This window comes from Oryctolagus cuniculus, chromosome 21 (genome assembly GCF_964237555.1).
Source record: "Oryctolagus cuniculus chromosome 21, mOryCun1.1, whole genome shotgun sequence".
In the NCBI taxonomy this organism is placed as follows: domain Eukaryota; kingdom Metazoa; phylum Chordata; class Mammalia; order Lagomorpha; family Leporidae; genus Oryctolagus; species Oryctolagus cuniculus.
Window position 1 is genome coordinate 23,369,418 of NC_091452.1, and position 17,676 is coordinate 23,387,093.

Here is a 17,676-nt window from a genome sequence, read left to right on the forward strand (position 1 = left end):
TGCCCGGCTTTCAGGTCACCCCTGCTCGGCAGCGTGATTTCGTTTTGCAGGCGTGAGGCGCATCGGCTGGTTCCACACCGAACAGTGCAGCGAAGATGTTTGATTCTGTCCACGTTCAGTCCTTCATCAACGCCTCTAGTTCAAGTGTCACCGTCACAGAGGCTTCTGTCCTTCCAGAGCAGGGAAATGCGCCTTGTTACCTTCCGGGCTGCACGTTCCACAGCCTTCATCTGGCTTCAAGTGATTTCACATTTGAAAGCAGGGAGCTGGCCGGCGCCGCGGCTCACCTGGCTAATCCTCCGCCTGTGGTGCCGGCACACCGGGTTCTAGTCCCGGTCGGGGCGCTGGATTCTGTCCCGGTTGCCCCTCTTCCAGTCCAGCTCTCTGCTGTGGCCCGGGAAGGCAGTGGAGGATGACGCAAGTGCTTGGGCTCCTGCACCCGCATGGGAGACCAGGAGGAAGCACCTGGCTCCTGGTGCAGCGCGCAGCTGTAGCAGCCATTTGGGGGTGAACCAATGGAAAAGACCTTTCTCTCTGTCTCTCTCTCTAACTCTGCCTGTAAAAAAAAAAAAAAAAAAAAGGCAGGGAGCTGAGAAGCCGGTTGAGTCCTTAGCTTGCCCTTCAGCTGAGAGGTACTCGGCCAAGTCCATCACGAACGCTAGATCACACACCACTTGCTATCATCCAGTTCCCTGACAAGTTTTCCCTCATCTCCACAAGCCGCTTGATTTCATCCTGCATTTGACAAAACCTCACGCGCACACTCCCGAGACTCAGCGACCACACTTCACAGTGATGAACAAGACCACCACACTCTAGTCAACATCATCCAGTAACCCTTAAACTGGCAGCTGTGAAACCTTCTGCTTTTGACAAAATGTATGCGTGGTGATACTGTTGACATCGTATTGTTGAGCCACAACTGTGACAGAGATTTTCTTCGTGTCTGGATCAAGACTGAAATGGGGGCTGGCATAGTGGCGCGGCAGGTTAAGTCACCACATGACACTGGCATCACATAGGGGTGTCAGTTTGGTTTCTGGCTGCTCCACTTCCGATCCATCTCTGCTAATGTGCCTGGGAAAGCAGTGGAATGTGGCCCAAGTACTTGGGCCCCTGCACCCACATGGGATACCCAGAGGAAGCTCTTGGCTTCAGCCTGGCTGTCAAAGCCATTTGAGAAGTGAACCAGAGGAAGGACAATCTCTGCCTTTCAAATAAATAAATAGATCCTTTGAGCCAACCATGGCTGGAGCTCTACCTGTAGTAAGGCCACACAACTTCTGAAGTGTAAGCTCAAGTGTTTTCATTGATAAAACAAATCTCTCAAGTCCTCACCTCTTGTAGAGCCATGCGTAGCTTCTAGGAACAGCAGCTCCTCTCGTGTGTCAGTGTGTCGTGTGCAGTTATCCCAAGACCAAAACCAGCCAGCTGGGCAGCACTGATGATGGCCATCATCTTGCCACAAGCCAGAGGAAAAAGCTGGAAATCTGCAGAATCCCTCAGCGTGTTCTCAGTATCTTGTGCTGTCAGTGATCCGACCTGACATGGTTCTCCAAGGCAAACTAACACTCCGAGACAACTGCAACAGCACAGCAGCCGCCATGTCCTCTTCCACACACTCCACGGCCTCTCAGCTTCTTTACGATTCGCTGGCTCAGCTGAGGATCGCTGTCTCCGTCACAAGGTCTAGTGACAGGGCTTGTTGTGGTTCCCAGCTCCACTGACGAGCACTGAGTTTATCCAGATGCACTTGGCACTGACACTCCAGAGTGGCTTTTTCTATTACTGCTAATGCATCGCCACAAGCTAGGCACACAAAATTGCCTTTCACAAAAAACAAACAAACAAAAACTTTTGTCTATTTCTTTTAGAAAGATCAAAACTTGAGTCCAGGGGAGGATAATTAAAAAGAAACAAAAAAAAGGTGGAGAGAGGGCAATCTCAAAAGGGTTATGGAGAAAACAGCAGAGGAAACTCCATGCAAACTGGGGGACACTGTGGACCTACGTGGAGGGTACGGATGTGCACAGCTCGGGACGCCAGCAGCCAAGAGCCTCAGCACCAGCTTTGGAGAGTGAGGTGAGACCAGACCGCAGCAGTCCAAGCCGTTCATGATAAAGCTGCAGGAAGAGCCTGGCGTGGGCCTGGTTTGGAGCCCTGTAGGGGAAAATGTACCTGCCAAATTAGAGAGGGAAAAAAGGGAGTCATGTTTCTCTCTCCCTGACCACCTGGCACCAGCATCCTGTAACTAGCCAAGAGAGGGCAAGCACCATTTTGGACATGCGTAACAGCTACGCCAGCTCGCGTCTGCGCACCCAGTTGAGAGGAGAGGCCTGAGTTTGGCTGGGAGAATAAACAGGGGGCTGGGTGCTCATGCCTGTGGGAGCCTTGTGTGCTGGGACTGTGAAAACACTGTGGCTGCATGGGAGCATGCAAGGTGTGGCTGAGACTCTGGGCAGGTCACTGTGGGTGGCTCCACACGCTCCGGGCTCCCCGATTCCATGCTGAGAGTCATCGCTGTAGGATTTGTGTTCATACCAATGACAGCATGGATACTCTGTGTGGTTCTTGTGGCAGTGTGGATGAAAACTGTACCCACTGGGGCTAGCATCCAGGCATTGGTCCCCTTTGAGGAGAGGAGGTGAGTGTGAGAATATGCCAACAGAGCAAAACAAAGCTCCCATTTGATTAAAAAAAAGGGTGGGGGGTGGGATTTACCATGCCCAACTTGGGTTTCACCTTGGACACTCCCCCTCACCCTGGAGCGCTAAACAGAGCTCCCTGACCACACCCAGCACACACTTCTGGGTATTCACTGAAAAGGTGGACACTCCACTAAGCCACAGAGGAATAGTCCAAAGATAAAAGCCATTGCGGGGGGGGGGGGGGGGGCAAAAAAGATCCAAGAAGTATCACCACAAATGCCTAATAAAAATTCAGCAGTTAAAAGAACAAACATATGGGGCCAGTGCTGTGGTGTAGTGGGTAAAGCTGCTGCCTGCAGTGCCGGCATCCCATATGGGTGCCAGTTCGAGTCCCAGCTGCTCCACTTCCAATCCAGCTCTCCGCTATGGCCTGGGGAAACAGTAGAAGATGGCCCAAGTCCTTGGGCCCCTGTACCTGCATGGAGACCTGGAAGAAGATCCTGGCTTCGAATTGGCGCAGATCTGCCCATTGCTGCCAATGGGGAGTGAACCAGCAGATAGAAGACCTCTCTCTGTCTCTGCCTCTGCTCCTGTCTCTGTGAAACTCTGTCTTTCAAATAAATAAATAAATCTTAAAAATAAAATAAATGTGAACATGAAGAAATTGATGAAATGCTGGAAACAGAATTCAAAAAATTGATCATAGGATTACTTGCAAGTAATCAGAAGCAAATTCATTAATTAAAGAAATCTGTACATGACATGAATGGAAATTCTTCCCACAAAATTGAGATTTTTAAAGAGAAATCAAAACAAAATACTGGAAATGAAGCATTCAAAAGGATAAAGAAAAAAACACAGTGGAAAGCCTTAAGAACAGACTTGATGAGGCAGAAGAAAGGGTATCTGAGTTAGAAGACAAATCTCTGAAAATTTTAGTCAGACCAAAAACAAGATGAAATTGGAAAACTAAAAAACAGTGTTGGAGATTTACGGGATACTATCAAATGACCCAACATATGGATCCTTAGGAGTTCCTGAAGGCCTGGAAAGAGAATGGATTAGAAGGTCTTTTTAGAGAAATAATTTCAGAAAACTTCCCCAGTTTGGAGAAAGAAAGGGATCTCCAAGTACAGGAAGCACACAGAACTCCTAACAGACCTGACCAGGAAAGATCTTCACCAGGACACGTTGTAGTGAAACTCTCCACAGTAAAACATAAAGACAAGATTCCTAAATGCATGATCCTGCTGAGAAGCCTCCTGCTGGATCCCTGTCCCTGTCCCGGTCCCAGTGATGCCTCTTTTCAGCATGAAGCAGACAGAGCAATCACTGCCCAGTTCCCCCAACAGAACTTAGGGTCCATTCTTGTTGAAGGGGGAACATGAGGAGTCATGGGTTAATAGGCAGTCTGGAAAATGAGGGTGGAAATGTTCCCCCAGAAGTCATCCTTAGCAAGGTCAGAAGTGCCTGCCTGCCCGCTCCTTGAGAGCTTCCAGTCTTAGCATGAGAACAGCAAGGGAGTGGTGACTCCACCCTTTTGAGCTCCCAGTTTATTGTGAAAACAAATAAGCCTTGCAAATGGCTAGACAGGATAAAGGATTGTAAACCAGGTCTTTTGTTGGGTTTGTCCCCACCTTATTGATTGACAATTTCTTTCCCATAATTGTACTTAAAAACCCCACTACCACCAGCCCCTTTGGGTTTTTCCTCTCTTGGAAGCCCCCCCTCCATGCTGCTCTGGATGGAGATCTTTGACTCTAATAAATCTTGCTTTTTAAATTAAAAAAAGATAGCTAAATAAATAAATAAAATATGCATGACAGAAATGCCAGATTACTTTTAGATCTCCAATTAGACTCACAGCTGACTTCTTATCAGAAACCCTACAGGCTAGGAGAGAATGGCGAGATATAGTCCAAGTCTTAAGAGAAAAGAAACTGTCAACCTACAATACTGTATCCTGCAAAGCTCTCGTTTATGAATGAAAGTGAAACGAAGACCTCCCATAACAAACAGAAGTTGAAGGAATTTGTTGCCACTAGTCCAGCTTTACCAAAGATGCTTAAGGATGTGCTAACACACAGAAACATGGTCATCACTATGAAAGAAGGTGAAGGCGAAAATCTCCTATGAAAGTACAAAGGAAATCCAAAATAAACAGAATATCAGCAAGGAAACAACAGAGTTAATCAACACTGTAGACCAAATGGACCTAACAGATAGCTACACAACTTTTCACCGTATAGTTGCAGAGTACACATTCTTCTCACCAGTGCATGGAACTTTCTCTAGGATAGACCAAATGTTAGGCCATAAAGCAGGTCTCAACAAATTAAAAAAAAAAATCGAGGGGCCAGCACTGTGGCGTAGTGGGTAAAGCCTCCACCTACAGTGCGGGCATCCCATGTGGGCGCCTGGTTCAAGTCCCAGCTGCTCTGCTTCCGATCCAGCTCTCTACTAGGGCCTGGGAAACAGTAGAAGATGGCTTAAGTCCTTGGACCCCTGCATCCCTGCACCCACGTCAGAGACCCAGATGCAGTGGAGCAGTCAGGACTTGAACTGGTGCCCATATGGGATGCTGGCACTGCGGGCAGCACAGCAGCTACTTGGGCCATCTTCTACTGCTTTCCCAGGCCATAGCAGAGAGCTGGATTGGAAGAGGAGCAGCTGGGACTAGAACAGGTGTCCATATGGGATGTCGGCACCACAGGCAGAGGATTAACCTACTGCACCACAGAGCCAGCACCACCACTTAAGTTTTGATAATTATCCAAGTAGTAGTAATGTTGATTAACTCTGTTGTTTCCTCGCTGGTATTCTGTCTGGTTCATCTGTCCATTGCTGAAAGTGGAGTATGAAAGTCCCCCGTTACAGTTGTGTTGGAGTCTGTGTCTCACTTTAGATCCATTAACATTTCTTTTAAATAGCCATGTGCCCTGTAATCAGGTGTGCATACATTTATTATAGTCGCATCTTTCTGTTGAATTGATCCCTTAATCATTACACAGCGCCCTTTGTCTATTTTAACAATTTTTGTGTTAACATCTATTTTTCTGATATTAGGATGGCTACGCCAGCTCTTTTTCTGTTTCTGCTATCATGGAATATCTTTTTCCATCCTTTTGCTTTCAGTCTAGGAGTATTGTTGTTGTTTAGATGCGTTTCTTGTAGGCAGCAATTAGATGGGTTTTGTTTTTTAATCCATTTGGCCAGTCTGTATCTTTTAACTGGAGAGCTGAGGCCATTTTCCTTCAAGGTGACTATTGATAAGTAGCAACTTGGCTCTGCCATTTTTCCATAAAGATTCCATAAATATTGTTTATTTTGGATTTCCTATATTCCTTTCCATGCAATCTTCACCTTCAAAGCCAGCGACAAGAGATCTCTCTCATGGCAAATGTCTCTCATGCTTCGAATCTTTACAGGAAGAGCACAGTCTTTTTAAGGCACCCATGACTAGGTCAGACCCTTCCAGAATAATCTCCCTTCGAAAAGTCAGCAGTGGCTCTGGAAAGCTGGTTTTGGTGGTGGGGTAGTGAGGAGCGCACTGTCTTGTTATATTTATAAGGAGCATGCATTTTGTTTCTAAAATAAAAACAGAAAATAGAAACCAAACCAAATCTTGACAACTCTCCACTGGCCCATCCAATATAATCCAGTCTTGGGGATGAAATCTATCCCATTCACAATTTCTACCCACTCAAAGGGTAGAATTCTGCCAACCATGATACCACGCAACCACTTCCCAATACATGGCTGTTTCCCATTTTTTGTTTTGGGCAAATATCTATAAATAATACTTAAAAAATTATTCAGGGTTGGCACTGTGGTGTAGTGGGTAAAGCCGCTGCCTGCAGCACTGGTACCCCATGTGGGAGCCAGTTCAAGTCTCACTGCTCCACTTCCAATCCAGCTCCCTGGTAATGTGCCTGGGAAAGCAGCAGAGGATGGTCCAAGCTCTTGTGCCCATGCACCCATGTGGAAAACCTGGAAGAAGCCCCTGGCTCCTGGTTTCAAACAGGCCCAGCTCCGGCCGTTGTGGCCATCTGGGGAGTGAACCAGCAGATGGCAGATTTCTCTCTCTGTCTCTCCCTCTCTCTCTGTAACTCTACCTTTCAAAATAAATAAATAAATAAATAAATTTATTTACTTGAATGTTAGAGTTACAGAGAGAAAAAGAGGAAGGGTGAGTGGGTGAAGAGAGGGAGAAGAAGAAAGAGAGAAATTGCTCTTCTATCTACTGGTTCACAGTCAGATGCCCACATGGCTAGGGCTGGGCCAGGTCAAAGCAAAGAGCTTCAATCCAGGTCTCCTACAAAGGTGGCAGGGACCTAAATATTTGGGCCATCTTCTGCTGCTTTTCCCAGGCCATAGCAGGGAGCTGGATTGGAAGTGGAGCAGCAGAGACTTGAACTGGTGCCCATGTTGGATGCCAAAACTGCAGGTGACAGCTTTACCTGCTGTGCCACATGCTGCCCCACTCTAATATTTATACAGACTTTGTAACTATTTTTGTTGGAAATTATGAAAAGTGATACTTCTGGGTTAAACAATAATCATATTTTAATTTTTTTAATAGGCATAGTTTTTTTTTTTTTTTTTTGACAGGCAGAGTGGACAGTGAGAGAGAGAGAGAGACAGAGAGAGAAAGGTCCTCCTTTTGCCGTTGGTTCACCCTCCAATGGCCGCCGCTGCAGCCGGCGCACCAATAGGCATAGTTTTATAAAAAAGTCTCTAGGGTTTTCATGTACAGTTTTTAAAAAATATTTATTTATTTATTTGAAAGGCAGAGTTACAGAGAGAGAGGCAGAAGTAGAAAGAGAGGTCTTCCATTTGCTGGTTCACTCCCCAAATGCACAATGGCCAAGGCTGGCCCAGGACAAAGCCAGGAGCCAGGAACTTCATTCAAGTCTCCCATGTGGATGCAGAGGCCCAAGCACATGGGCCATCTTCTGCCACCCTCCTAGACAAAGCATCAAGGGATAGTGGATTGGAAATGGAGTAGCCAGGGCTCAAACCAGTACCCATATGGGATGTCAGAACTGCAGGCAGTGGCTTAACCCACTATGCCACAGTGCCAGCCCCTATAGCAGTTAAAAAAAAACTTTAATAATTGGAATTAATTTTCTATAGTTTCTTGCTTTATGTGTACTTTCTGATTTAATTTAATTTTAATTTTTTTTAAAAAAAGAATTATTCCCCAAATGGCTGCAACAACCAGAGCTGGGCTGATCCAAAGCCAGGAGCCAGGAGCTTCTTCCAGATCTCCCACATGGGTGCAGGGGCCCAAGGACTTGGGCCATCCTCTACTGCTTTCCCAGGCCACAGCAGAGAGCTAGATCTGAAGTGGAGCAGCTGGGACTTGAACTTGCGCCCATATGGGATGCCAGTACTGCAGGCAGGGGCTTTACCCACTACACCACAAAGCCAGCCCCTTGATTTTAATTTTTAAAAAAGATGATTTACGGCCGGCGCCGTGGCTCACTAGGCTAATCCTCCACCTTGCGGCACCGGCATACTGGGTTCTAGTCCCGGTCAGGGCGCCGGATTCTGTCCTGGTTGCCCCTCTGCCAGGCCAGCTCTCTGCTGTGGCCAGGGAGTGCAGTGGAGGATGGCCCAAGTGCTTGGGCCCTGCACCCCATGGGAGACCAGGAGAAGCACTTGGCTCCTGCCATTGGATCAGTGCGGTGCGCCGGCCGCAGAGCGCCAGCCGCGGCAGCCACTGGAGGGTGAACCAACGGCAAAGGAAGACCTTTCTCTCTGTCTCTCTCTCTCTCACTGTCCACTCTGCCTGTCAAAAAAAAAAAAAAAAAAAAAAAAAAAAAAAAAAAAAAAAAGATGATTTACTTACTTATTTGAAAGGCAGAGTGACAGAAAAGGAGAGACATCTTCCATCCACTGGTTTGCTCCCCAAATGTCTGCAACAGCTGGGGCCAGGCCAGGCTGTGGGTGGCAGGAACCCAAATACTTGGGCAATCATCCACTGCCCTGGGTGTAAAATAGTGGAAGCTTGAACCAGGCATTCTGATATGGGATATGGGCATCCTAAGTGGTAGCCTGACCTGCTGAGTCACAATGTCTACCTCTGGTTTTTAAAATATAACTTTTTATTTTAAAGGACTTTTAAGATTTACAAAAAAATTGAGTATGTTCCTCAAATAACCCCCAGTTGTTCCTATTAATCTTTTACTTTATTATGGTAACATACGTAGCCAATTAAAATCCACGACTATTTGGACTTCCTTAGTTTTCCTCTAATGTCCATTTCCTGTCCCAGGATTGCATTCAGGATGCCACATTACATCAGTCATCATGTCTCTCTAGCCTCCTCCTGGCTGTGACAGCTGTCTGCATCCAGGCTTGTTTTTGAGGACTTTGACATTTCTAAGGAGTACTGCTCAAGTATTGGGTAGAATTCCCTTCTACTAGGATCTATATTTTCCTGATTAGATGGGAGTGGTGAATATCTAAGAGAAATTCCACAGACATACGTGCCAATCTCTCATGTGCTATCAACGGTACATATTACTGACATAACTTAGCATTGCTCATCTTGACTTTGGTCACCTGGCTAAGGGAGTGTTGAACAGTGTCTCTACTGTAGTTATTCTCTTTCTATATGGTAGTCTCTGGAAGCCTATGCCTCGGATGTAGGCAGTTATGTGCCACTTCATTGAGAGCAAACGCATGAATTATTTGGAATTGTTCTGCATAGATTTGCTTGCTCTCACTTCTATAATCATTCATTACTATCAGTACAGACTTACGGGTGTTTACTTTTTTCTCTGGATGATAACTTGGGCCTGATGTAGATTTATTTGCATGGTTGGGTGCTGCTAGGCTTTCACACTGATAGATATTCCTACATATATCATCTCCACTTGTCATTTTAATATTCTCTGATGTGGTATAAACTTTTCTAATTCTCATAGCAAATATAATTCCCTAATTTGTTTTTGTGGCTCAAATTAGTTGAACTTTGGCCATTAGGATTCTTTCAGTTAGCTCCTGTGCTGCTTTTGATGTATAGCCCAGCCCACCTTGTTTCTGGGGCACTTCCTTATTTCCCGACACAAGATGCCTCTGGCTCTCCTTGTAAGCAATCATACACTACACAACAGTGCTGCAGTCCGGACAGATGGCATATACCACAGTGGACCCCAGAAGATTAAAGTAGAGTGACAAATTCCTATCATCTAGTGATGTCATAGTCATCATAATATTGTAGAGCAATATGTCACTCATATGTTTGTGATGATGTTAGTGCAACAAACCTGCTGCACTGCCAGTTGTAAAGAAAAAAACAGAGCACATAAAACTGTATGTGATATAATACTTGATAAAGTTCCTGAATTGTTACTCACTATATTATACTCTTCATCATTATTTATTTAGTTGAAAAGCCAAGTGACAGCAGAATGGGGCAGGGTGGAAGGAGGATGGAGGGAGAGAAAGTCTTCCATCCGCTGGTCCAGCACTGGGCCATGCTAAAGCCAGGATCCAGGAACTCCCATCTGGGCTTCCCACCTGGGTAGCAAGAACCCAGGCACTCGGACCATCACCACTGCCTCCCATGTGCATTAACAGGGAGCTGGATTAGAAGCCGAGTAGCCAGGATCTGAACCCAGACACCCTAATATGCAATGTGGGCAACCTAAGCAGCAGCTAAACCCACTGTGCCACAACGTCTGCCTCATCGTTATTTTAGAGTGTGTTCCTCTTACTTACGAAAATTCTGTAAAATAGGATGCTGCATGATGCCAGCATTAGCCTCAGGACACCTCCTGTTTACTGCCTCTCTCGACTGTATCAAGAAAACATGTCAAGTCAAGGGCCTGTACCATTTAAGTATACTGCAATGTTCGCACAATGAAAACATCTTCATATGACACACTCCTTAGAACATATCCCTGCTGCTGAACATTGTATGATCATGTATTTCCTGCTTCAGTCTTAGGTTCTGCAATCTCTCCAAAGACCTCTTGTTCTTTTTGAGAATGGCATTAGAAATCAAGACCTGAGCCTCGGTGTGCTTACTGCTGCTGGGGTGTTGTCGCTTCTTGGCAGGCCTGAGAAATGTGTATCTGCTATATTAGCCATGCACTTACACACACTCAGCTATGTAACATCTCAGTTACCATCTACGCTGTCTCTCTTAACATTCCCTTAACATAGTGAGAAACTTGCGAATTCTGTCAGCAAATAAATGTAGTTCTCTAACTCATGACTTTCTCTTCTGAAACCAAATGTACATTATGATCCATCAGTGTAAAAACACAGCAGCACAGAAGCATGTAAATAAACCTTATGCTGGTCCTAAGATTATGCAAAGAAACCTATGTCAGTACAAAAGGTCAGTATCTGCTAAGACTTTGTGGGACAAAAGTGTTCCCTGTTTCACAGAACCTTTTTCTTTCTTTTCATTTTTACCTTGGAGTCCCTTAGCCTAAGTCAAGGAAATATGGGCTGGGGATTATTGGAACCATCAAGTTGGCCTGGGACGTGCTAAACTTAGAAGGAGTAGGACCTACAACTGTTCTGAAGTGAGACTGGAACCAGAACCCAGGTCAGGGGTGGGGTTGGCAGTGCAGTAGGTGTGGACAGAGAAAAAGACAGCTAGCCAGGAAAAGAAATGGCCACTCAGGTATCCCCTGAGGGGGATTTGGGATAGGCCAGAAGTGACTGAGTGAGAACGTCAAACATCTTTACTACTACCTAGAATCCGAGTGCTGGAAATTAGCTCTGGGTAGACTGTTTCCCTTCCAGTGATGGACAGCTCCTTCCAGATTCAGCAGGGTTACAATCCCATACTGTAAAAGACATTGGATAATGAGCCTTCAACTGAGTCTAAATGTAGGACTTTGACAGAAAAGAATACTTTCTTCAGTCTTCAGGTTTTTTTTTTTTTTTAAAGATTTATTTATGGGCTGGAACTGTGGCATAGAAAGTTAAGCCTACTACCTGCAGTGCCAGCATCCTATATGGGCACCAGTTCAAGTCCTGGCTGCTCCACTTTTGATCCAACTCTCTGCTAATGTGCCTGGGAAAGCAGCAGAAGATGGCTCAGGTACTTGGGTCCCTGCACCCATATGGGAGACCTGGAAGAAGCTTTTATTTTATTTATTTATTTATTTGAAAGGCAGAGTTACAGAGAGGGAGAGGCAGAGAGAGATCGTCCATCAGCTGGTCCACTCCCCAGATGGCCACGATGACTAGGGCTAGGCCAGGCCTAGCTTCTGGCTTGGGAGTGGCTTAACTCTGGCTGTTGTAGCCATCTGGGGAGTGAGCCAGCAGATGGAAGATCTCCCTCTACCTCTTCATGCTACTCTGCCTTTCAAATAAATTTAAAAAATCTTTAAAAACCTCCATAAACACATTTGAATGTGTATTTTTAAAAATAAATAAATAATTACATAAACAAATAAAATGGCTGTTGTGGAGCTAGTGCTGTGGCACAGGGGGTAAAGCAACCACCTGAGATGCTGGCATCCCATATGGCTACTGGCTCGTGTCCTGGCTGCTCTGCTTCCTATGAGGCTCCCTGCAAATGGCCAGAGGAAAGCAGTGGAGGATGCCTTAAGTCTCTGGCACCCCCACGGACATCTGGATGAAGCTGCAGGCTTCTGATTTTAGCCTGGCCCAGCGCTGGTTGTTGCGGCTTTCTGGGGACTGAATCAGTAGATGGACGATCTCTCTCTCTGTGTCTCTCCCTCTCTCTCTAACTCTTTCAAAATAAATAAATACATCTTTTTTTAATTTTATTTTTTATTTATTTATTTATTTATTTATTTATTTTTTGACAGGCAGAGTGGACAGAGAGAGAGAGAGAGACTGAGAGAAAGGTCTTCCTTTGCAGTTGGTTCACCCTCCAATGGCCGCCGCGGCCGGCGCGCTGCGGCCAGCGCACCGCGCCGATCCGGTGGCAGGAGCCAGGAGCCAGGTGCTTTTCCTGGTCTCCCATGGGGTGCAGGGCCCAAGCACCTGGGCCATCCTCCACTGCACTCCCGGGCCACAGCAGAGGGCTGGCCTGGAAGAGGGGCAACCGGGACAGAATCCGGCGCCCCGACTGGGACTAGAACCCGGTGTGCCGGCGCCGCTAGGCGGAGGATTAGCCTAGTGAGCCACGGCGCCGGCCCTTAAATACATCTTTATAAAAAAATAAGTGGCTGTTGTTTCTGAATTGAGAGTTCTACAATGAACAGACAGTGCATGGACTGTTGTTCTGAAAATTAAATTCTACCTATTGTATGGATGTTATCCAAGGAGGCTCCTCCTCTAGCACGGCCTTTATAGTAATGCTACAGTCTCCTTAAAAAATACCTGGAGCTTGGGGCTGGTGTTGTGGCGCAGCAAGTTAATGCCCTGGCCTGAAGCACTGGCATCCCATATGGGCACCGGTTCGAGACCCAGCTGCTCCACTTCTGATCCAGCTCTCTGCTATGGCCTGGGAAAGCTGTAGAAGATGGCCCAAGTCCTTGGGCCCCTGTCCCAGTGTGGGAGATCTAGAGGAAGCTCCTGGCTCCTGGCTTTGGATCGGCACAGCTTCAGCCATTGCGAGCAACTAGGGAGTGAACCATCAGATGAAAGACCCCCCCACACCACTTCTCCTCTCTCTGTGTAACTCTGACTTTCAAATAAATAAATAAATCTTTAAAAAAATACCTGGAGGATTCTCACTATTCCTTGATCCATTAATTTTTGGTGTGCCAACTTGTGTTTCAATGTGCCAAAATGAAGACTATTTTTTCTAAACAGAAAGAATGGGATTCTTCTTCTGGGTCTAGGTGCTAAAGGATCTCCCTGCTCAAGAATGAGGTTCAGGGTTCCAAGATGGCGGAGTAGGGAGGGCACTTAGTGCTCTAGTCCAGGATAAGGTAATTTTAAAAAAATGGAGATAGTGTAGTCTCAGGAAAGACTTAGGGAGGAAATGGCAGAGGAAATTTTCCCAAAATTAGAGGGACACAAAATTAGAGGAGGAGGAGGAGTAAGAGGAGGAGTAAAAAGTAAAAAATAGGAAAATTTTTGGGAAAATGGCAGTGCCAAGTTGTTACTTACAATAGTCACCTTGAGTAAATGGCCTCAACTCTCCAGTTAAAAGACACAGACTGGCTGAATGGATTAAAAAACAAAACCTATCTATTTGCTGCCTACAAGAACCACATCTCACCAACAAAGATGCACACAGACTGAAAGTAAAGGGATGGAAAAAGATATTCCATGATAGCAGAAACAGAAAAAGAGCTGGTGTAGCCATCTTAATATAAGACAAAATAGGCCGGTGCTGCAGCTCAATAGGCTAATCCTTCACCTGCGGCGCCGGCACACCAGGTTCTAGTCCCGGTCAGAGCACTGGATTCTGTCCCAGTCGCTCCTCTTCCAGGCCAGCTCTCTGCTGTGGCCCGGGAGTGCAGTGGAGGATGTCCCAAGTCCTTGGGCCCTGCCCCCACGTGGGAGACCAGGAAAAGCACCTGGCTCCTGCCTTCAGATCAGCGCGGCCACTGCAGGGTGAACCAATGGAAAAAGGAAGACCTTTCTCTCTGTCTCTCTCTCTCACTGTCCACTCTGTCTGTCAAAAAAATATATAAGACAAAATAACTTTAACACAAAAACTGTTAAAAGAGACAAAGGGTACTAGGTAATGATTAAGGGACCAATTCAACAGGAAGATGTAACTATTATAAACATATATGCACCTGATTACAGGGCACCTGGCTATTTCAAAGAAATGTTAAGAGATTTAAAGGGAGACTTAGACTCCAATACAATAGTAATGGGGGACTTCAAACCTCCATTTTCAGTAACAGATCAACCAGACAGAAAATCAGCAAGGAAATAGCAGATTTAATTGACACTATAGACTGCATGGACCGAATGGACCTAAAAAATAGTTACCGAACTTTTTATCCTAAAGTTTCAGAATACATATTCTTCTCACCAATGCATGGAATTTTCTCTAGGATTGACCATATAATAGGCCATTAAGCAAGTATCAACAAAATCAAAAAAATCAAAATCATACCATGCATCTTCTCTGACCACAGTGAAATGAAGCTGAAAATCACCAACTCAGGAATCTCTAGAACATATGCAAACACATGGAGACTGAACAACATGCTCCAGATTGAACAGTAGGTCACAGACAAAATCAAAAGAGAAATCAAAAAATTTCTGGAAATAAATGAATATGACAACACAACATATCAAAATGTATGGGATATTGCAAAAGTGGTGTTAAGAAGAAAGTTTATAGCAATAGGTGCCTATATCAAGAAATCGGAAAGGCACCAAATAAATGTGCTATCAATGCATCTCAAGGATCTAGAAAAACAACAGCAAACCAAACCCAAAACTAGTAGGAGGAAAGAAATAATTAAACTTAGAGAAGAATCAAAAAATTGAATAAAAAAATACAAAAGATCAGCAAGACGAAGAGCAGGTTTTTTGAAAAAATAAACAAAATTGGGGCCAGCACTGTGGGGTAGCAAGTAAAGCTGCCGCCTGCAGTGCCAGCACCCAAATGGGCGCCGGTTCAAGTCCTGGCTGCTCCACTTCCAATCCAGCTCTCTGCAATGGCCTGGGAGAGCAGTGGAAGATGGCCCAAGTCCTTGGGCCCCTGCACCCACGTGAAAGACCCAGAAGAAGCTTCTGGCTCCTGGCTCCTGGCTTCGGATCAGTGCAGCCCCAGCCATTATGGCCAATTGGGGAGTGAACCAGGGGATGGAAGACCTCTCTCTCTCTCTCTCTCTCTCTCTCTCTCTCTCTGCCTCTCCTTCTCTCTCTGTGTAACTCTGACTTTCAAATAAATAAATAAATAAGTCTTTTAAAAATTTTTAAAAATTGAAGCAACATTGACCCAACTAACCAAAAAAGGAGAGAGAAGATGCAAATCAATAAAATTAGAAATGAAAAGGGAAATGTAAAACAGAAACCACAGAAATAAAAAGAATCATCAGAAATTACTACAAAGAGCTCTATGCCAACAAACTGGGAAACCTAGAAGAAATGTATAGATTTCTGAACATATATAACCTACTTAAATTGAGTCATGAAGACACAGAAAACCTAAACAGACCCATAACCAAATTGCATCAGTAACAAAGGCCCTCCCAACAAAGAAAAGCCCAGGACCGGATGGCTTCACTGCTGAATTCTACTAGGCATTTAAAGAAGAACTAACTCCAACTCTTCTCAAGTTATTCAAAACATATGAAAAGGAGGGAATCCTCCCAAATTCCTTCCACAAAGCCAGCATCACCTGAATTCCTAAACCTGGAAAAAAATGCAACTGAGAAAGAGAATTAGAGATCAATTTCCCTGATGAACATAGACACAAAAATCCTTAACAAAATACTAACCAATCGAATCCACAACACATCAGAAAGATCATCCACCCATATCAAGTGGTATTTATCCCTGGTATGCAGGGATGGTTCAACATTCACAAATCAATCAATGTGATATATCACATTAACAAACTGCTGAACAAAAACCATATGGCTATCTCAATAGATGCAGAGAAAGCATTTGATAAAATACAACACCCTTTCATGATGAAAACCCTAAGTAAAATGAGTATAGAAAGAACATTCCTCAACACAATCAAGGCAATTTATGACTCATGGCCAGCATCCTATTGAATGGGGAAAAGCTGGAAGCATTCCCACTGAGATCTGGTACCAGATAGGGATGCCCACTCTCACCATTGCTATTCAATATAGTCCTGGAAGTGTTAGCCAGTGCCATTAGGCAAGGAAAAGAAATCAAAGGGATATAAATTGGGAAGGAGGAAGTCAAACTATCCCTATTTGCAGATTACATGAATCTATATATATAGGGGATCCAAAAGACTCCACTAAGAGACTATTGGAACTCAGAAGAGTTTGGCAAAATAGTAGGATATAAAGTCAATACATAAAAATCAACAGCCTTTGTATACACAGATAGTACCACAGCTGAGAAAGAACTTAAGATCAATTCCATTCACAATAACTACAAAAAAATCAAATACCTTGGAATAAATTTAACCAAGGATGTCAAAGATCTCTACAATGAGAATTACAAAACATTAAAGAAAGAAATAGAAGAAGATAAAAAAAAAAGAAAAATCTTCCATGTTCATGGATTGGAAGAATCAATATCAACAAAACGTCCATTCTTCCAAAAGCAATTTGCAGATTCAATGCAATACCAATCAAAATACCAAAGACATTCTTCTTAGACCTAGAAAAAATGATGCTGAAACTCAGTTGGAGGCACAGGAAACTTTGAATAACTAAAGCAATCTAAAGCAATAGAAACAAAGCTGGAGGCATCACAATACCAGATTTCAAGACATACTACAAGAAAGTTAAAATCAAAACAGCCTGGTACTGATACAAAAACAGATGGATAGACCAATGGAATAGAATAGAAATGCCAAAAATCAATCCAAACATCTACAACCAACTTACATCTGACAAAGGAGCTAAAACCAATCCCTGGAGGAAGGACAGTCTCTTCAACAAATGGTGCTGGGAAAACTGGATTTCCACATGCAGAAGTACGAAGCAAGACCCCTACCTTACACCTTATACAAAAATCCACTGACACTATGAGAAGCAATGACTTGAACAGCTCTTGTCTTGACTGTTGAGGAACAGTTTATTATTTTATTATTATTTTTTTCTACTTTGTCCCATTGGTTGAACCATTACTTAACATAGAATTAATCATAGGTGTATAAAGTCAACTGAAAATAGATCCCGGTAAAAAATAAGGGTGGGAATAAGAGAGGGAGGAGCTGTACAATTCGGCACACATTCCTATAGACTTACCCCTAATAGTAAAGATAAAAACTTCCATGGGACACCAAATCCCATTGAGCTGGGTGGGTGGTACTGATGCCATCTCATGTGTTAAAGTGATCATATTAAGTATGCAATTGATCATATAGATATGATTAAATGTCAAAGGAATCACATAAACAAGACCAGGTGTCTGGTAATAACAATAGATAGAATTTAAAAGGAGACAATGTTCCAACATT

The 17,676-nt window shown here is 44.4% G+C and overlaps 1 long non-coding RNA gene across 1 annotated transcript in view; it reads right to left on the reverse strand.

Moving 5' to 3' along the window:
- LOC103352352 (uncharacterized) overlaps positions 1–8,457 on the reverse strand; it is a 28,344-nt gene extending 19,887 nt beyond the window's left edge. The window contains exon 1 of the long non-coding RNA XR_011385146.1: positions 1,339–8,457. This is a non-coding gene — a long non-coding RNA (uncharacterized lncRNA). The remainder of the gene's footprint in view (positions 1–1,338) is intronic.
- Positions 8,458–17,676: the final 9,219 nt, after the last annotated feature.